At 38.4% G+C, this 22,154-nt stretch overlaps 1 protein-coding gene across 1 annotated transcript in view; it reads right to left on the minus strand.

The window, feature by feature from the left end:
• LOC145987259 (uncharacterized) overlaps positions 1 to 22,154 on the minus strand; it is a 271,187-nt gene that overhangs the window by 86,844 nt on the left and 162,189 nt on the right. The gene's annotated exons all lie outside the window — the stretch shown is intronic.

A 22,154-nucleotide genomic window follows, 5' to 3' on the forward strand; every position in this document is an offset into this window, starting at 1 on the left:
TTATTAAATATAATACATAATGTGTTACAAACTCTTCCCCCTTTCCTTAAAAAGAAGTTCATATATTACATACATCATACATCTTGCTCTAGTATACCTTCAGGAACATTTTGATGGATAGATCCTGGAGCTACAATATCTTCTCAACTGAATAATTGCACAAGCACAATATTCAGAAATAATAACAGTAATAAACAGGGTCAGGATTTTGATGACGTCATCCTTTTTTCTCCTTGTGTAGTGTAGTATACATTGCTCTTAAGTATTAAAATCATGAATATGAACCTCTGGTTCTAAAAATGTTAATTTTATTCTGCAAGTTAAGTTTTTTCTTAAGCTGTTTCTTTGTACTTCATGAAATGGTTCATTGTTGGCTTTTCTTTATATTTGAGGAATGCATTTTGTCTAGCGTTTATTAATTTCTGGCAGTTTGTCGTCCACCACGGAACACTCCATGTAGAAAAGTCACAGTTCTTTCAATCCACCAACTTTCATATTCATTGTTAGGGCGATTCCGGAGATATCAAAGCATTAAGATGTGTCGATTGCTGAGTTTGAATTCTTTGACACTTACAGACAGTACGAACGTGCAAATAAAAAATATTGCTGTCTCATTATATTATCATTTACTATGATTTCGTATGTAGAAAAATTTAGATCTTCACACTTCCTGCCGGCTCCCGTGGCAGAGTGGTTAGCACATCGCGCTACGACGCCAGGGTTCCTGGGTTCGAATCCTGGCCTGGGAATGGATGTTTGTGAGTGTCCATTCATCATATCATCACTCATCCTCATTTTCGCAAATTAACCAAAAGTTGCACAAGAAGCGAAGTAAAATAAAGTAATTCAATCAATCAATCAATTCACATTTCCTGGTTTAGATTGTCTTATCTCATAGCCACATAATTTTTGTTGTCTTCAGCTATTGTTTGGTAGGCTTATCAATTTATGGCTCTTGTTGTTTCTGAGATATCCATACTTTTTACGGAATTAATCAGTTCATTATGCTATATAAAGTATTTGATCAGGATTCGAACCTGAAAAACTTTGTCTTCATAGCGTCTTATTTTAACCAGGCCTAAATATAGAGGTGACCTTGGGGATACACCTCCAGGTCTTCATTTGGAAGAAGCCTCCACTGGCGAGAAAATGCTTTCAAATGACGACAGAATGAATTAAGTAAGATATTTGAAATGTGGTAAAACAAAATATAAACATATAACTAACCAGCTGACATAACTGTGTATTAGGGGTGACCCTTAGCAAAGATAACCAATTGTTAACCTTCCGTCCACGTAGTACACAATGGACAGCATTTTACAGAGTGGCAAGGCTCTGGCGTGTTGACTCACGGTCAGTATAATCCTTTGTTGGACTCGTGTTGTGTTGTTCATATATGGCTGTGATTGTCCCTTCATGAATTGCATCTCATTACCATTCAGCCTCATCTTCGCGATTAGCAAAAGGTGGCAGAAACGCGAAGAAAAATAAACCGACCCAATCAATCAATATCGAGGGTACGGTGCTCCCATGGATGTTTATATATTTAAAACAGTATTTATAGTGCGGTACACATAAAATTCCGAAGTACAGCACTTTCACACATACACTCATAATCAAGAACAAGAAAGATGTAAAAATTACACCCACCTCCATGTATATAAACCCAGGCTCGACTAACCACTCAAACATCACGGTCGACAGCTCTACAGCGAATAGTACCTCACATTAGTGTTACCTGACTCACTCTCAAAATGAAAATTTTGCCAAGGAATTCATTTTTGGAACAATACGAGGAACAACCATATAAACCCTGATTGAATTATTTTACTCTAAACATTCTTCAGGTTTACATCAGTCTGCAGACTCTGCTTCTGCTTGTAAACAGATCGTAAACTCTTGTAATAAAAAGCACTTTTATACAGCGAGAAAAAAATCGTTGGGGCGTGATTGTACATGGCCGCAATGCCATCACCGTAACGAATATATACGTTTCTCTTCCCTGCAAAATATACATACATGCTCTAACAGAAGATCCATTGTTCAATTTCATGACTAAACTGGAAACAGCATAACCTCTAAATCCTTTTAGTGAGGGTGTACTCTCCCTGTCTGACCTGCCACATAAAGCCCACACGGCATTGATGACGTCGAGTTTTTAATGTGGGACCGTCCACTCGTTCCCTCTCTAAAAATGAAACATTGGAAGACCAGTCATCGCGTCGTCCACATAATGGCCGAGATGACCATCAATGGATTCTAGGTATGGCGTTATTAAACCTGGTACGATTTATGTAGACAGGCATTAAAAATTCACGCGGGCTTTCCTCGCGTAAAAAAAAATAATGGTGTCACTGTGCAATTCATTTATTATTTCTGATTGGCTTAATTATTATTAAAGCTAACAGTACGGAAAGTGTCGAGCACGTTCGCTTTAAAGGAATCCATGCATGATTGATGCGTAGATGGACTGATACGGAATAGGAGTTGAGCTTCCTTTCACGTCGGCAGACAGGAGTTTTATGTTCCAATTAAAACTAGGCGAATCTTCTGTCTGTGTTCGTGATATGGATTATAACTGTTCATTCTTTAATATCACTTCCGCGCATCAGCTGCGCCAAGTGTATTGTCGAAGTTTGTCGGGGATGGTTTAACGTCCGCCATCTTGAAACACGCTGACCGATTTCGCTCAAATTTTATACCTGACCAACAAAAACTTCAGAAAGAGACTCGGAACTTTCTGCAGTAAAGTGTAACCGCAATCAGGTTTTTATTTTAAAAAAACATTTTTTATATTTTTTTATTTAAATCGAATTTCTGTTATTTAAATCGACTTTTGATTTTTTTTTTTGGAACATGATTAAAAGTTGTTATGTCGTTTTTGGCATAGAAAGCCTTTTTTCTAGCAAACAGTCCTTTAAAATATTTGAACAGTTTGATTAAAGCAAAAACAAAAAAGGAAATATATTTTTTATAGTTTTTGTACAGTCAACGGCAAAGATAATGGTAAGCAAATTGTCCACCGCTATATTCTACATCCTGTGTTGTTTTAAGGAATGAAACTATGTTGGTTCAAAGCAGGTATTGTTCTCTGCTTTTTTACGTCTTTATTACAATTCATTTTCATCACATTGTGTAATTCAGACCGAATGAAAATGGTGGTGGACATTTCGCCTACTGTTTCTTTTGCCGTTGGGTGTACCTGAATTTTGGCAATTTTCTTTATGACAGTGGGCAAAATATCAACTGCCATGTTTATTTAGAGTTCAATGATAATGACACTATTTACGGTTTAACATGATTAGTGTATAAAGTTCTACACAAAATATTTGCTACTTTTGCCTACAACATTATTGAATTTTAAATAAGGAGAAATGTAAGTGTGTTTACACTTTACATATTACATTCTCTTTCGTATGAGCTTCACACCATAAGTACATACATTCTGTTTCCTTTGTTTTCCTTCTTAGAGCCTAATAAACACCATTAATAATTACGGTATTAATGTACTTTCACCAAAATTGATTCTGATATCCACAAATCCTTATGCAACCTACATTATTCTATAAATTGTTTATTTAAAGTGATTTAAAGCGCCATTTAAATCAACCTGATATAAATCAATCCACGTTGATCGCCATACTGTTGACTTGTCAAAACTTTACGGTGGAGGAACATAGTGGTTCGGATCCCACTTTAAACTGTAGATCCAGTCCCGATTAGCCTTACTGTGCTTAAAGTGGACACCGAATCAATCAATGAATCAAAACTTGATCTTCGACCCATCCTAAACTACACACTATATTTCAATGATTGTATTACAAAATTTATGACTTAATTTTTTCCTCAAATTGCCACGAATTTGATTGCTCAGTCCCAGAAAATGTTGTTTAAACAGAAATTTGAAAATATGAGCTGAATTGGGACGCTCACAAAATTTCGTACATTCATGTTTCATCACCATCTTGAAATGTGTTGGCTGATTTCATTGTAATACAATACTAGACAAGTCCTTCAAGGTATCTACCTGTTGCGGCAATTTTAGCCCAAAAGCTTAAAATTTACTGCAATTTTTAACCTCGCTCCTCTCCTAAACTACGAACCATATTTCAATATCATAAAAATGTTGTAAAATTATGCTCCAAAGACAAATAAATTCCTACAAGGTTTGTTCTTTACACTTTGAAAGGCATTGCGTAGTCAGAGATCTAGAAAAATCTATATCATCCTATCCGCCATCTTGAAACATTTTGACGAATTCGCTCTCATACATTAGCCCTGCTTAGTTCGCTGTACCTTTTTGACACTAGGTGTAATGCAAGTGTATCCCGGTGTCAGGCTGGTGCAAGGGAATGACGTTCAACCAAGTAGTCGAATAGCGGTGTTCAAGTTCAGAAGATTCAGCAAATGCCTCTCTGCTGCTTTAAACGGTCATTTGATTAGTTGGCACGCACCACGTGATACACCACACATTACACGAAATACACTACTTGACACCAGATCAACGAAGTAGACAATTCGGTGTTGCACCGTGTAATCAACTAGACAAGCGAGTGCAGAAGGAGTCAAATAGTGCAGCGAACTAGACGGGGCTATTACCAGTGATGTGCCGTAGACTATAAGTTTACGTCTACATACGTTGTCTACACGTAATCTACGCGTATATTACATTGGGTTGTAGTTTACATAGACTACGTAGACAATCTAAAGTGCATTTAAATTAATTTTCAAGGCTTTCATGAAAGGAAAGTGACATTTTCAACTGTATTGGTTCCTAACAAAATGAAAAGAATCCTATTTACAACAAAATTTCTCTTCTCTTCTATTATCAACTATGGAGGAAGATAAATAGTATGCAAAAAACAACAACAGATGGCAGTCGTGAGGTAAGAGTGGTCTTTTCCCCATAAAACACTAGAATATTTCCTATATTAGGTATCTTTCTAGGTGAGAAATTGTTCGAATTTGGAAAAAAGAGTATGAAAAGTTCTCACACATCAGAAACTGATACGCAGTATAATTTTATTTTAATTCCACGGCGCCCTTTGCTAAGTTATCACCTTTCGCCATGTTGTTTACATAGATTACGTAATCTACGTGTATAAAATAGTCTAAGTGTAGAATATAGACTATCGTTCTTTACGCGTAGACGCACATCACTGGCTATTACGCGTACCAAACCAGACGTTGTAGACATGTAGATGCAACAGAAATTGATATTTCAGGATCAGTGGGTATCCGAAATCCCTGTGCCCGATTTTAAGTTCCGGCGTAACATACCCGCTCGGTCTATGAATAATGACCCTGAGAGAACTTGTCAGACCTTGCTCTTGGAAAATGCAGAATAAGAGGTTACACAGGAAATGGCAAGGGCGCGGACCTTTACAGGGAGTTTACAAATAGATCAGTAGACCCAGCCCTTGCTCCTCTGACGATTCCAGGTATGAATACCACGTTCTGCCTTTTCCACCTGCTTTTCTCTCCTCTCCTTGACCTCTCCTGACTCCTTGTAAACGACCTTGCTGACAAGTTCTGTCAGGATCATTATTCATAGACCGAGCGGGTATGTTACGCAGGATACAGGTACTTAATACTCAATTTTCCAATTTTCGTTTCCGGTTACTTCTCACTTACCCTGATATTTAGAGAACAGGATAACCTGAATCGAATGTCGTTTTCTTGTAACAAAGAAACCAACAGAGAAATCACAACTGAAAAATATGTCAGCAAAATCTCTACATCTCTTCAGGTACATTTATCCTAGACTTTCCTGTTTGTGGAAATTCTAATCGGGATATTGTTCCCTTGAAAATTTGGGGTAAAGGATGAGTTTGTGTATCACCAACAGTTTCAAATAACAGTTGATAATAATGCACAGTCAACTGCGTACGAGAGTTTTGCAAGAGGAAATAGAGCATGACGCTGATGTCATGTCCACAATTTCATTCTCCCAGAATTTCGGACCTCCCAAAATCCAGCCCTGTCAGGGCTGCCAACATTTCAGAATTTCATACATGGCGACACAGCGAATGTGGTCATGTCGGAATTCATGAAAGGTTTTTTTTCCTCTATTTTTTTTCCATGCTAATACGTTACAGGCGAATGCTAATGCACAATATGAGATGTAGCCAGCGGTGGAGAAATGTCATTATTATCTGGGGTAGTAGCTTGGAAAACTTCAATACCATGAAACTTCATTGACCGTGTCGCCCTGTGGAAATTGCAAGTGAGAAAAGGGGGGTCGTTCCAAGGGTTAAACGCCAGGTTGGAAGGAGGGGAAAATTGCACGTGAGCTTTCGTCATCAGCGTCGAAACTCTGTGCATATGCCTCATACAACCATGGTTCAAAAATCTGTGAAGATATGAAAAATGACGGCCGAGCTTTATCAACAAAGAGGTGCGATTTACATTGCAAATACGAAACACATCACTTTTTTACATGACTGTGGCCATTTCCCACCAAGTATTCTACCCCAAAAGCCGTATTTTCTGAAGAGAAACTGTTGATTTTTTGTCCGTGGAGCAATTTGAGAATATTAGTGAAGGATACTCCAAACGCCTACAATGATTTGAAGAACTTTTGAGTTGAGATGACAACGTTAATTAACACTGCATAATTGTACATGTGCCAAGATATGTTTGTGTGAAGAACAGCGCGCTACGACGACAGGAGTCCCTGGTTCGAATCACGGGATGAGCGTCGATGTTCTTGTGTCTCTCGTCATGCTCATCTTCGCAATCAGCCAAGAGCGGCAGAAAAGCGAAGTAAAGTAAACCAAAAATAAACAACAACAATGTTTGTGTGAAATAAAAACATATTTGGTTGACAGTACATGTAAACCTGAGAGATCACTTTAAGTTGTGAATGAAGTGATTACCTTTCTATTGTTATAAATGCCAATACAGTCCTATGGCCTATCAGGATATCGCTTTTAAAAAGCACTGAAGTTAATTTTGGCACCAGCACTGAAATCTTAAACAGCACAAAATGAAACCCTAAAGGATATTTCACACCGTAACAAGTCAGTGACACTTTGTCAGTAACAACACCGAAGTGGCAAGTTACACTTCATCACCAACTGCACCAAAGTGGTGAGACTTCACAACAAACTCTACCAAAGTGGTGACACTTCACCACAAACTCCACTAAAGTAGCAAGCGATACTTCACCACAAACTTCACCAAAGTGGCAAGTGATACTTCACTACATACTCCACCAAAGTGGCAAGTGTTACTTCACCACAAACTCCACCAAAGTAGCAAATTATACTTAATACTTCAACACTGAGAAGCTCAATTGAAACTACTTACACCTTTGGTGATTGCTTCTTTCTGTGGCACACCCTCTGATGGTGATGTAGCTTTGGTTTGATTGATTGATTTGGTTAATTTTACTGCGCTTTTCTGCTTATGTTGGCTAATCGCAAAGATAACGATGGGTCATGATGACATTGAAGAAGGGGGACTCTCAAAGTGCCCATGCCTAAGCCGCAATTCGAACCCGTGACTCCTGGCGTCGTAGCGCCAAGTGCTAACCTCTCCACCACGGAGTCCGGCGGTCACGCTTTGGGGGCGAATACGCTGTAGACAATATTGGTTTCTACATTCATGCCAGAGATGTGCCTTATTAGCGCAACCAAATTTATTTTGCAGTGTTACCCAGTGTCATCACGTAGACTAGATGTTCAGTACCACCTCAGACACGTCATCTTTAAGACAACTTGGCGACCCCGCATAATTTACTCAATTTTGAGATTCGTTTAAGAAATAAGGCATTGAAAGCTCTCAGCATTACAGAAATGACAACAACCTAGACGGTTCGCCTAGTGCGCTCTAGATGGAAGCAGTTATATTAGGTAAACAAGAGCATCCATGCTGAAAACACTCCACCATTTCCAGCGAAACCTCTCTCATCGTTCATACGCTAAGACTTCTTGCTTTGTAAACAACTAAATTAAAAAGCAGGGGGAAGGAGGGAGCGGTAGAAACGATGCGAATGGGGGAAGTCTGAAACCATATTCTAATTTCCAAGCCTTTCACGGCGGTAATACAATATGCATGCATGCAATATATTCCTTTTCTCGTATCCACGTCACAGACGAAAATGAATTTTCTTTCTTCCTTAAACGTAAACCAGACAGAAATGGAAGGAAATGGTAACATGCATTTATTCCCATTGCGGTTTCTTGCCCGAAATATATTGAAGCCCTGGGGGCGGGAAGGGGGGGGGGTGAGAGGTTGGGTGGGTGTGGGGCGAACAAATGGAAGAAAGGTTTACGGAATAGCCGGGATGTGGAGATTCATAGTTTGGCCAATGGAAAGGACCGCGTCCGCTTAAAACTTTCTCCGGTCCGGAATTATGTGACTTTTGCCCTGACGACAGCAGCGCCACGGAGACGAAGGCGGTGTTTCCTAGGAAGCAATATATAAGGGGAAAATGTACAGCAAAAAATCTTTCCGAAAAGTGCCGCGGAAGAATTTTCTATACGAGGATCCTGCGAGTCTACAAAGATCGACGGGGAGAGAGAGAGGAGAGGGGATGGAGGGGAGATAGATTTTCTCCGCCTAAGTATTTCAGTTCATTCTGAGCAGTCTATTTACTTTACATATATGCATGCATGCACATAACAAAATAACAAATGTGGTCCACATTTTCTGCTACGACGCCAGGGGTCCCGGGTTCGAATCCCGGACGGGCATGGATGTTTGAGAGTGTCCATTCATCAATTTCATCATATCATCACTCATCCCAATGTTCCCAAATTATCCAAAAGTGGCACAAGAAGCGAAGTAAAATAAAGCAAATCAATCAATCAACTTTGAAAATACAAATTTTCTGCAACTGAATACCTATAATTGAAGCTACTAAATTATTTCGATTTCACATGTCAACAATCGAGATTAAACAATCTATTAATGTTTAATTTTGCGACCTATTAACACATTGTCGCTCAAAATCACGAATCCTTCTTCAATATGCAAGTAAAACATTTTCCACAGCCCAAACAATCGTCACCTTTAATGCAGACTGTGTTCAGGCACAAGCCCAATACGTTTCATTGTTTTATATGAAATCACCCACCACGGAACCGAACTCGTACATCCTACGTGACAGTCAGACACTCTGCCAACTACAGCACCGCAGTTCTTGATACAGCTGTACACACCCGTGGAGCATGAATGTTCTGTTAACGTAACTCCAAAGTCTATAGCAATTAATTTGCACTTCCTTTCAAAATTGGAAAACAATTTTTATTTTTCAAGTTCTTTGTCTTCACCTACATTTTTATTTTTTGAAAATAGACTGAATTGCACATCTTTAACATTATAAACTTATGTTTTCTTAAATATATTATGAAAGCGAATCCCCAAATATTAATGTGCAAATTGCCTAGAATAAGTGATTTCACACCACTTGCAAAGGGAAGCAACATCCTCTTAAGATCCTTAAAAATCGCGAGCAGCTGAATACTCCATATATATTTTAATGATGAAAACTATAAAATGTACTTCAGAGACCGAATCTAAGGAGAAATTCCAGCTAAAAATGTTTAATTAAATCTGCTTTCAGACATCTCGCTAAAGGAATTTTAGCAACTACGAAATAGAATGAGAGAATTGCATCGTTTATTTCTTTTTCCTGCTTTTCCCATCGCAAAATTGATCTTTCTCCTCTTCCCGCCTTTGAGAGAGAGAGAGAGAGAGAGAGAGAGAGAGAGAGAGAGAGAGAGAGAGAGATAGATAATAAACGAAAGAATTGCGCACCGGGGAAAATTAATTCCAATCTGTCACTACCGTTTGGTTTTTATGAGCGGTACTTTCCGGTACATTTTGAAATACAATTAAAATAGCTAAAAAATCATTAATCTGCATTTACTGGTTGTTTAGAGGTCTATACTTCAGCCATACAAGCTGAATGTGCGCGTGTGAAATTGTACAGTCATTGGTTTGAACATGGAGACGCAAAAGTGAGTTTCAGACTCAACTACAAAACAAATCAACCAGTGCGTGCCTTTTTACAGTATACCTGCATCAGATAGAAAAATATCACGGCAACATTGTGTTTTTTTATCACATGCTTCTTGTCATTTATTTCGGGAAAATTGCAGTATTAATGCTACAATGCTTGCATATGCTCAACAGATAGAGTAAGTGTTGCGTGAAACTCTTTTGGGGAAATTTCCATGATGTCTTGCATATGCTCAACAGTTGGTATGACAGAAATACATGGGAAATTTCGAAGTTGTATTGTATGTGTTCAATTGTTGAAGTGAGTGTTTAGTGAAAAATTTTGCGAAACGTTCTATGAACTCTTGCATATGCTTTACAGCTGAAGTGAGTATAACATGAACACAGACAATTTTTACGAAGTCTTGCATATGATTTACAGCTGAAGTGAGTATAACATGAACACAGACAATTTTTACGATGTCTTGCATATGATTTACAACTGAAGTGAGTATATCATGAACACAGACAATTTTTACGAAGTCTTGCATATGCTTTACAGCTGAAGTGAGTATAACATGAATACAGACAATTTTTACGAAGTCTTGCATATGCTTTACAGCTGAAGTGAGTATAACTTGAATACAGACAATTTTTACGAAGTCTTGCATATACTTTACAGCTAAAGTGTGCTATATGTGTTCCTTTTGTTACACGGAGAATGTTAAGACGATAACCGATTTCTTCCCATGTTCGGGTCAGCTAGCCGACATCCACAGTGGTTATATCATAGTTTATTCTGGCTTTTAGTTCATATTTTCATCACGTTTGCCTTATAAACAATGTGTACCACATATCCCTAGATGAAAAATAATCCAGTGGGGTTGAGTCAGGTGACCTCGGAGGCCAAGGAACCAGATCACCAAGTCCAATTCATATTCCCGGAAAGCATTTATTCAAAACACGACGAATCTTACAAAAGTGATTAACATTAATGAACTGAAATAGAGAAAAAACAACACGATAGCCACTGTGGATGTCGACACGCTGACCCTAGTATGGGAAGAAATCTATTTTCGTCTGAACATTCTTCGTGTGGCAAAAGTAACACATATAGAAGTGTACTGATGTATGACATAAAACTTTTTTGAGTTTATCTATCTGTAATTGCCACCATTTTATTTGTATTTTCATCAGTATCTGACTTATTAATAATTGAAATGTGCAGACACTTTGTGTACACCCTGTATAAAAGGAAGTAAAAAGGTTCATTAACTCGCAGTTGCGATGCAACTCACACAATCAAAATCAAGAATTTCCTGTTTAGGCACAAGTGTCATTTATAAAGAAAATCAAGCTTATATTTTAATATCTCAAGTAACATTACATGCAGTTTTATTTCTATAATTTTAAGGATATTTTATTTAGTAGACTAACCAGATCCTACAGACGAAAAATTGGACACTTCAGTTTACATTCGGGTGCAACACCTAACATTCAATGTTTTCAATGCATGTAATGTATTTCTGCAGGTGCAAGACCACATCGTCATAGATCTCTAATACTGAATCAAAGAAAATGTAGATTTGGCAGAAAATCAAGTAAAGAAATGAAGAGTTTAGAAATATTATAAACAATTCTTTATTTATGTAGTGAAAATATTAAATACAACGAAATTATTCTACAGTCCTAATGTTTCACGAAAATCACTTTGAGCATGCGATTTGTTACTTATGAAATGATGAATAATGATAAAATCAATTTGCTCAGAAAATGTTGATTGATTGATTGATTTGCTTTATTTTATTTCGCTTCTTGTGCCACTTTTGTCTGATTTGCGAAGATGAGGATGAGCGATGATATGATGAAATTGATGAATGGACACTCAGAAACATCCACGCCCAGGCCAGGATTCGAACCCGGCACCCCTGGCGTCGTACCGCTGCCACGGGACCGGCCATCCGAAAATGTTAGAACAGGAATGATTAAGACATCCGACAGGACATCGGGACCTCTAGGTGTAAACCTGGATGTCTGGTCACCCTATTGTATAAGTCAATTTTAGATCAGCAACTTCCGAAACGCTATTTATAATTAAGTCTCAGAAAGCGAACAGTGCAAAACGCACACTTCAATAGCTACAATACACCCGAATTTACCTTTGCATCAACTATACGGAACGTAAGCAAACAAGAGGTTGTAGAGAGAGAGAGAGAGAGAGAGAGAGAGAGAGAGAGAGAGAGAGAGAGAGAGAGAGAGAGAGAGAGTGAGTGAATGAGATCTGTTTAGTGACAGATCACAAAACAGAATTTGCTCTTCATATTCCAGCTCCTCGTTTCAGCAAACACAGGACACTGCGAAGGTGAATCAATCATCTCTATTGCTCTAAGGCATCTCGTGCGACTCGTCGTTAGGATTCACTATTTTGCTTTTGCTGAGAGAGAGCTTCCATCAAACATTGACACGGATCATGTTTCTTGAATGCAAGTTTGTTCCGGAATTTGCTTACTTTTGGCCCTCAGGCAATATGCAATGATCTAAAAAAGATGGAAAATGAAATTATATGGGGCGGAAATGATTCTTGGTTAAGTTTACAAGAAATCGTGCAATCGTGGCGTCGCCAGAAATTTTTGTGCCGCCCGCGGTTCAGGCCATTGATAAAACATGCAGTCGAAATAATAATAATAATAATAGCGATTATAAACTAATAAAAATATTGGAAATTATTGATATTATTATTACTATTTACTTTGGGGAGAATTTTCTACTCTATACAGCAGATAAGTGAATAACCAGAACAAATGTCTTTTTCTTTATTTTTTGCATTTCTGCGTTACTGCACTGCAATTCATAGTCGTTTTGCGATTAACTTTTACATACCTTGTTCATGGTTTAGCATATCGCGCTACAACGCCAGCTGTCCCGGGTTCGAATCCCGGCCTGGGCATGGGTGTTTTTGAGTGTTTTCATCATATCATCACTGATCCTCAACTTCGAGATTAGCCAAACGTGGCAGAAAAGCGAAATAAAATCAACTAAATAAATCAATAAAAAAACTCGTTAAGGTAACAGATGTTTAGGTTAGGGAGAAGTTTTAATCATAGTGTTTACATAGTCATAAAGGTAAAAGTAAAGGTAAAGTGTTCCCCTGTGCATAGCACCACGCCATGAAGGCGTATAGGGGGTGTGGGGGTAACGCCCCACACTTTCTTGATCCGGTTGTGAGTGGGGGTGATGTGATCAGCATCACGCCCCTGACCGCCTTTACCCCCCAGGGTTTCCCCCAGGTACCCATGTTATTCGACGCTGGGTAGGCGCCGGGGCCGCTTCCACCGTTAGAAAAGTTTACATAGTCATAGTCATGGTTTCGCAAAAAAATAAAAATAGAATCTTGAAACTGTGAAACCATTTATTGTCTGGTGCAAATGGTAGAATATGAAAATAATCGGTGTTTCATAAAGTGCGAAGGTTTTAAATAGCTTGTCATTTTTTTTGTTTGAAGGTTGGCAACACTGTTCTCATCATTTTCGCTATCTCTTATCATTCCGATTATTAATTGAGCAATTGTTTGTTTTTTCAGATGTTCAGTTGAGTTGCCATGGAGCGGTTCACTATCGAGCAAGGCGTCGTTATTTTGAAAACACATTACAGAAACGAGGAGTGCTACGCGGGGAAAGTTCGTAAACTGTCAACTCTGCAGTAGCTCTGCATTGTTTGCTTAATGGATGTTTATTTCTGGCACCCCAACAACAATAGAAAAGTACGGGAAATCACATATTCACACAGTATCCAGAGCAGACCACTCCCAGTTTCTGTAATGTGTTTTCAAAATAACGACGCCTTGCTCGATAGTGAACCGCTCCACGGCAACTCATCTGGAAAAAAAAAAAAAAAAAAACATTGCTCAATTAATAATCGGAATGATAAGAGATAACAAAAATGATAAGAACAGTGTTGCCAACCTTCAAACAAGATAATAACAAGCGATTTAAAACCTGCGCACTGGTTCCTGCATTTTACGCTCATTTTTATTTTTTTCAATTTAACGCTTTTTGCTTAGTTATTCCGTTCGAATACTAATTGACTGAACTTTAATTCTGTTACAAACAACAAGTTTTCCGATTTTTTTGTTACTTGATGATGCAAATTTCCAGGCGGGACAACGAACTGGTTACACCCCCCTCCCGGCGCCCATGTTCGTAATATAAACTGAATGAAATGGACCATATTAACGTGTAAATTCCCCAACTGATTTTTAAATTAGTAACAGCAGAGCATATCCCTTTCGATCAAATGTAATATGATATGATAGATATAGGACGTATCTAGTGCTGTTTTTTGCACCTCCTTGTACCACATCTAAACCTTTTCAATTTAAATGTATCGTCACTAGAGGATTCGCCGGCCCCCGTGGTGGAGTGGTTAGCACATAGCGCTACGACGCCAGGGGTTCCGGGTTCGAATCCTGGCCTGGGCATGGATGTTTGTGAGTGTCCATTCATCAATTTCACATTTAACATCACTCATCACCATCTCCGCAAATTAGCCAAGAGTAGCACAAAAGGCGAAGCAAAATATAGCAAATCAAATCAAAATGAAAGTCACAAGGGCTCATCGAACGTATAGGATTCAACCTGTCATACTATCAACAGATCAATGAATATTCATTTTATTTTGTTTTTTAAGGTGTAATGTCGTGTTAATCATCAACTCTCGACACTAGCAACAAAGTTCAAAATGAAACATATGAAAGTACGTTCTGATACAGCAGGATGAAATACTTACTAGGATTTTATTTTTATAAAATTAGTAAATTCTTCACAAAGTTCATCATAGTATAACGAATATAATTTACTCCATCTAGTGATCATTTTGTAAACGATGACTTAGATGATTCTTGACATACTCGGGAAATTCTCCTTGATATTATTCTTGATGGAGAGGGCTGATATCGAAAGATGTCACTGACGTTTATGATTTTGATTTTTCGATATTGGCAGCTATCCCTCTACGAATATCATTGGGAACAATACCTGATAAATATTTGAATTTGTCCGTGAAACTTTGGAAATTTGAAGATCATGGCACAAAGAACATGTTTGTTCGCTTGAGCAAGAAACTTCTGATCGCCATGAGGAGAATGTGCAAGTTATTTAATTTAGTTTCTAAGAATAATCCAAGCGTAGACCTATTTAAATGTAATTGTAACATTAGATCTTTTTGCTGAATTTCTGTATGTTTTGTTTTGTTTTGTTCATTGAATTTTGGTTTTCATTCAGCTTGTAAGGTTAGGGTCTATATCCAATAGTTTAGCGTCATTTATTGTTGTTTTGTCTCTGTGTTCCCTTTGCTTCTATAATCTAATAGTTAATTTCTCTCAATTATTCTTAAAAGTAAAATGTATATTGCATCATTCATAATTCTTGTTAATTTTCTTAGTTATGTTCTTGTTTATGTAATGGTGTCATCCCATATTGAACACTGTAATTGGGCATGCGCCTGTTGTGTTTTAATTAATTAAAATAAAATAAAAATTTACTCCGGCCCCTTTTGACATCACGAATACATGAACAATAAAATGATTAAATCATTTCTGAAATTTGGAAAAAAATGTTTGTCTAATCTGTCTATTATATAATATGGTACTCTGGCATCTTCACGGTGGACCAAGGAATACATCTCTCTGAGATATGAAAATAAGAGAGAAACAGAGGTATAAAAGTTAAGAGAAACAAAACATAATGAATTGATAAATAAAGGAAGAAAGAAAGAGAAGGAGCAGAATCTTAGAAAGTTTCACCAACTAAGCAAAAGCTGAACAAAATTCTGTAGTGACGTCACTGCTAGCTTGGCATGGGTCACCTTGAAACTCGGAGTGTTGAACTGGAAGGTAATGCCATAGTATTTCCTTTCAAAGAACCATCATTGGCAATGTAGTAATAAAGTACAAAGTCAACAATTGCAAAGCTTCTCTTTCCCAAAGCAAACACCCCTTTATTAGCGCTTCAATACCCTCTTGTACTAAGGGAATTAGTCCTAAATGCAGAGAAACTCAACGTATTGATTTACCTGAGCAGTGGCAATTCAAGAAACGCCCTTTTTGTTTTTTTTAAAAAATAAGAAGAGCATGAAGCAGAGAAGTCAGAAGACAAAAGAAATGAAAGGAAGAAACTTGAGACGCAGCAAAGATTTCTTGAGCCAGTGTCGTCTTCTGGAAGGTACTAAAGGTTTCCATGACAACAACCTGAGCAAGACAGAACGTAAAATCTCGTCTTTTGCCCATTCCTTACTCTCTCCTTTTTTTGTTCTGTAAAGCCAGGGTTCGCTCCACTATAAAATTGGCATTTACGAACCGAAGGCAAAAGCATGTGGCGGAGTGGGGAGAAGAAAATATTGAAATGAAACCACTGTAATACGTCAGAGAGGATTATTGGATTTCAAACTTGAAAGAAAGGCAAAGGGAAATGTAATACCATGCGTCCTCCAAAACCGTTTCCCTACAAAACCGGGATTTCTTACAACTGGAGCAGCATTAAATATTCCTAAAGGCAGGTTATTTTCCAATCGCCTCTCGTACCTCCTGGCCTTTTTATTTCGTAAGTCAGCTTCTTTTTTCTGTAGCATGTTACTCTGTAGTATACTGGGGGGAAAAGTATTAACAATTACAGTTAGTTCTAGTGTGATAATATGTTATGCACTCGTATAAGTGGAGATGCGGGTAATACCGGTCAGTAGGAAATTACGGTTACGGAATTTAGACAGGTGCTGCCATCTACCTTCGACCGTACTAAACTGTCACAATGCTTGAAGCAAGAAGTACAGCTTTCACGTTACAAGAGAAAATATTATTATATTTTGCTTACAAGTAACTTTGGAATTGTCACGTAAAACCGAAGTAGGTAACAGGAATATAGCTGGATTTTTTTCCCACGTGTTATACGTTTCTGTAATATCTATCATAAAGATCGGTTACTATCAGTTTCATTCCTTACCGTGCCCACCAACAAACAAGAAAATGAAGATATAAATGCAATCTTAACATAAGTATGCATTTATTGTAAGGGGTAGGTTAAGTACGACTGTCTTCCAGAAAACACCCCCCCCCCCTGCTTCCCCTTTACGTCTCAGTCGCCACTATTTTTGTATTGCGTTACCAGTAATGTCATTCAGACTGTCGGCCATTTCACAAATAAAGGAAAATGCCGGGTCGGTGGCTGAGTGTGTCAAATGGTGCTGTAGATTCTCGGTCTCGCCATCGTAGTCCTCGAGCTGGGAGTCTCGGCTTTGGCAAGGGGGATTATTTGTGTGTATCCCATCACCACTCATCCCCATCGTTGCGAGTAGTCAAGAGTGGCAGAGAAGCGACGTGAAATAATATAAGCATAACACAATATTCAAATCCGGTTTATCAGGCTTTCTATGTCTTGCGTTGGTGTAACAGAAACAAGATAAATTTACATCCAGATTCTTCCATTCGAATGTTGTTTGAGTATATTTCTAAGTCCACTTTGTGCACAGAAAGGCTAATTGGGACTAGACGTACACTTTAAAGTGATATCCGAAGCACTTTGTGCTTCCACTTGTATCGAACCCGGTACCTCTTGATTATGAGGCAACGAAAATAGGGAACAAAATATTACTGCCTGATCTCAGCATGTCTAAAAGACTTTTCGGCTGTAACATCTACTAGGTAACAAAAAGTGTTTTTCCACCTGAGCGTATTGAGAAGTTACTCGTTTGGGTCATAGTCTGGACATTACTGTTCATTTGTAAGTGTAACAACATCTATTACATGTACACAACACATCATTTATTCCAGTGGCGTGCGGTGACCATTCCGATAGCCGAAGCACTGAATATATATTTTTTAAGTGATCAATAGCAAATCAAGGGGCAAGCTTGCCTTGAGAAAAATCACAGCTGGTAATAGTTAATTTCATTTTTAAGCTGGTCATCAAGCGTAGTTTCTATTCTGTTTTCCCCAAAAGCAGCTATAGCTACAGACGATCGTAGATGGTTCACTTAACAGACAGACCGTGCTCGGCTATTGACTTCATTAAATTTCCCAAATGCATGTACCCAGTTTTGGTCCAAGAAGTATTTCTATCCTTTCCAAACAACAGACAATACCAGCAAAGCACTGCATTTAGCTCAGCGCTATCGGCTAACCAGTCACATTTGGTATACATATTACGCTGAAAATGTCTAGTGAATTTACTGGTCTTCTGAACCAAGTTCGGTAGTTCTGGTGTTCACCGTCCATTTTTAATTATCTCATTTTTTTCTGAGAAAGAACGGGCAGAAAACGGCTTGGACAAAAGCTCTTTTATAGTACACATTGTTCTATATTACTAAGCTGCTCGTCAAGTCAACCTTGCAGCAGGTTTTATGTATCAATCCGCGCGAGAACTGAGCTCAGAATCTTCCGTGCCAGTCTTTCCTCAACCGCCGAACTGCTTACATCGCAGACACTGAGAAAATCCACAGTATTGCCAACCGCACAACACATCAAAACCCGCATGCATGTCAAGTGGAATGTATTTTTGCTTCTCTTTGTCTCCTGAAACATAAAATTTTAAAAGTACTTTCTGCGCATAGATTATTTAATAAATGTGTCATTACTTAATATAAATGCGAAATATCTTCGAAACATGAGAGCGTGTGTGTATATTTCGAGCACGCAAAAATAAAAATGAACAAAGATAAAAGTAAACAACGATAGGCCCTCTTGAATTTAATGACAATTTTTTTTTTTGGTTTAGAAAGAAATACATTTATGAAAAACGTGGTTGCTTCGTCCGCAATACATCCGTTCCTGTAAGACACACGCAATTCAAGTTATACCACCAAAAAAGCATGATTTGTTATTGGTGATATATACAATCAGGTGCATTGTCTGTCGCTATTACTCTGGTTTCAATTTATGAATCACTTCACTAAACCAGGATTCAAATCTTGGTCTGTCCATTTCTTGCGGATAATCACCCTTCCCTTTCTTTGCGCGGAACAGTAAATATGCACCTTCAACAAAGCTTTCATTGCCGCCAGTGGGTGAAACAATAAGCCTCCCCCTTCCCCTCATCGTTGGTTTCTTCAGCCCTGGCGTGGTTTTGCATGCTGGTATCCTTCCATGTTTTATTCCCCCTTCCCCCGCCCACCGAGTTGAAGGACGTCTCGTCCAAATAATAAACATGTTTCTTCTCACTGCGATATCTTTTAATACCGCGGAGATTCTTTTGTCGTCAAAAAACAAACAATCGTTTCCTCTTGCTAAACTCAAACAGCAAATCATTCAACACCCGTGATACAATTCGTGCGCACATTGACGGCAAATCACCTCACGCCCTGTTTTACTTTGATCTTGTTGCCGCAAGGAGGATTATGCATTCAAAACAACTTGCTTGTCTTTGAAGAAAATTTCCCTTCGGACGAAGTCCAAAATAACATTCGGGTAAAACCGCGCGCTGAACAGTAGATTCAGCCATTCTCGCCGCTCTACAATAAACATAGGGTTAAAATAGTGGGATGTGCAACACTGGTATCGCCGATTTCACGCGTTCTGCAACGCATTCAGTCTCGCTCGACTCGCTCTAAAGTTTCAGTGTCTCTTCAACGCACTACACATTGCAGTTGGCGAATCTACGGTTCTAAGTTCGTCTGCACAGTGATTGCAACCAATTAAGTCCATACCTGCTAATGGATGTACTATTTTGTCTGTATATTACAAATTAAATAACTGTTTTCTTGCAAGTATGCAGTTGTGTCGGAATAGAACCCGTCTCAGTGGAACTATGTTCTTGCGCGCACGTTTGGAACTACATATGCGAAAACCTGCTGCAAGGTTGACTTGACGAGCAGCTTAGATACTAACTGGTACCTTCACATAACTTCGGCAAACGAAACCCGTAAACTGAGGAAACCCGAAAACAATACGAGTTGAAACACTCTCCTACACTCTCGAACTCCCTGTCCGATACCAGCTTCGGTTGCAGAAGAAATACACCCACACGGCCCGTGACCTTGAGGTGCGCGCGCAACTGTCTGCCACAGCTTAACCGATGCGAGAGGAAAATTGCTTCTGCTCAACCTCAGTGCAGCCAGGTACTGGTATTTGTTCTATTTGTAGTGAAGAAATGTGACGGTTTTATCTAGATATTATTGAATAATCGTGTGATTATAATGACATAATATATTGTTACGTTATTGCATATTGTATTCCTAAGCAATGCTTCGGTAGCTTACCTTATATGCACGCCACTGATTTATTCTAATATTTGCGATTAAAATAAACGTTACTTTTATTGTGTTACGTTTGTAGTGTGTTATTTCACAACAAATTTTGCCTTGGTCAGCAGTAATACAAGTAAAATGCAAAGAAATAAAATGTTTTTTGGTACACTCAGTACAAACCAGATGTCTCTCCTGTCAAAAAGCAATTATTTTCACGATTTTTGCAATGGAAGTTTCAAACATTTCATCCATATTATTATCCGTAATAGAAATCTTTATCTCGATTATACTGACATAGAACTGAAGTTTTAAATATCTTCGTAATAAGCTAATAACTATAAATTGTGAACCCCTCGGCCTCCGAAACGGTAGAAACCATCAATAAGATGGGAGTAATTTGCTAATGACTATTCCCTGGATGGCGGAAACGGTAAACCTGCATATGTGAGTATGTGTGTCCTTTTGCATGTGAGAGTGAACAGAACAGCGAGCACGCCAAGTGCTATTGGCATGTAGTGCAATTAAGATCACACAATGGTATGTTACGCTCCTGACAGGACACTAAAGTTGATCTGATTGGATACTAAATGTTGAACCTGGACATTGTGCGTGTACAGTCAGTTGAAATAAACACGTTTATATGGTCACTATGTTTGTTCATTTGATCGCGACAAGCTATTTAAGCTAATCTACAAACAAATGTCTCAAAGCCTAAGCTATAGTGACGGACATGTGTTTGGAACTTTTAGTATAGTTTCCAGTATTATAATAACTAGAATGGGCGTGTTAATCCGGCGTATGGTTTACGCAATGATTATGAATAGTGGTGTTATTTGGATTAATATATCAGGTAAGCACCGCCCTTCAGTGTACGTTACAAAATGTTAACACCATTCGTTTCATCGATGATAGTAATCGTGAGTAGAACTGCGCAGGTCAAGTGGGGTGTTCATAGCGTCCACGTTGTTACGTCACAAGTCATTTGGAGAGGTTGCTGAACGGTTGAGACCTATAAAAGGATCTGGACGCAAAAGAGATAGTAATAAAGAAATACACATGAAGTGAATAAACGTGGAAAATATATGCTTGAAAGGAACGCCAAAACGATTGTGCAAATATAGTATTTATCACCGGAATAGCCAATAAAACGATTTATTGCGAAAGATTTGCCAAGCATAAAAGTGCGAACAGTATGTGCACAAGACGGAATTAAATGAAAAAATAAAATTTTATACGTAAATAAGGTAGTAATTAACAAGTGTGAAATAGAATGAAACGGGGAATAAAACTGAAAACAAAATTGAACAGTGAATGTAGCGAAAACTCTACGTTGCTTTTAAACAATTTCGTGATTCGTTCAACGCACTGTAGCTGTTTCGCTGGCCGAGCCTGCTGAACTTTCGAGAGTTCTTAAAAGTTCACTTAAACACAAATATCACAACACGTGTTGCGAGAAACATTACATACGTACCAAGGCCAAGTTTCCCCGCTCTATATTGTTTTTATATTAGTTTGAAAATATTTATATGGAGAAATTCTTAAAAAAAAAATCGAAGAGTGTAAATATGCTATTGAGGAAACAAGAGGGTAGTGTTTCGTCTCGTCTCGTGTGCGAGAAAGTTTCGTTCTTCGTTTCACTCTGGTTGTAGAAGCCTGTCTCAATGTCGGAGGGATAGTCTCATTCTCGTCTGAAAATACAGAAACATATCCTTACTATGGCTCTCCCCGATAGCGCAGTGGTAGCGTCGTTGCCTTGTGATCAAGGGGTCCCGGGATCGATACCCGGTGGAGGCGCATAGTCGTTCGGATCCCACTTTAAACTTTAGGTCCAGTCGATTAGCCTTACTGTGCATAACAATGGACTTCAAACACCAACTCACACATTATCCTTAGTAAATTCAACCACGATGAACAGGCTCACAGTTATCAAGAATGAAATAACTTTTTCAATTACGACATCCAAAATATTATAAGAA

Source organism: Lepisma saccharinum, chromosome 4 (genome assembly GCF_977018435.1).
Source record: "Lepisma saccharinum chromosome 4, izLepSacc3.1, whole genome shotgun sequence".
NCBI classification, from domain to species: Eukaryota; Metazoa; Arthropoda; class Insecta; order Zygentoma; family Lepismatidae; genus Lepisma; species Lepisma saccharinum.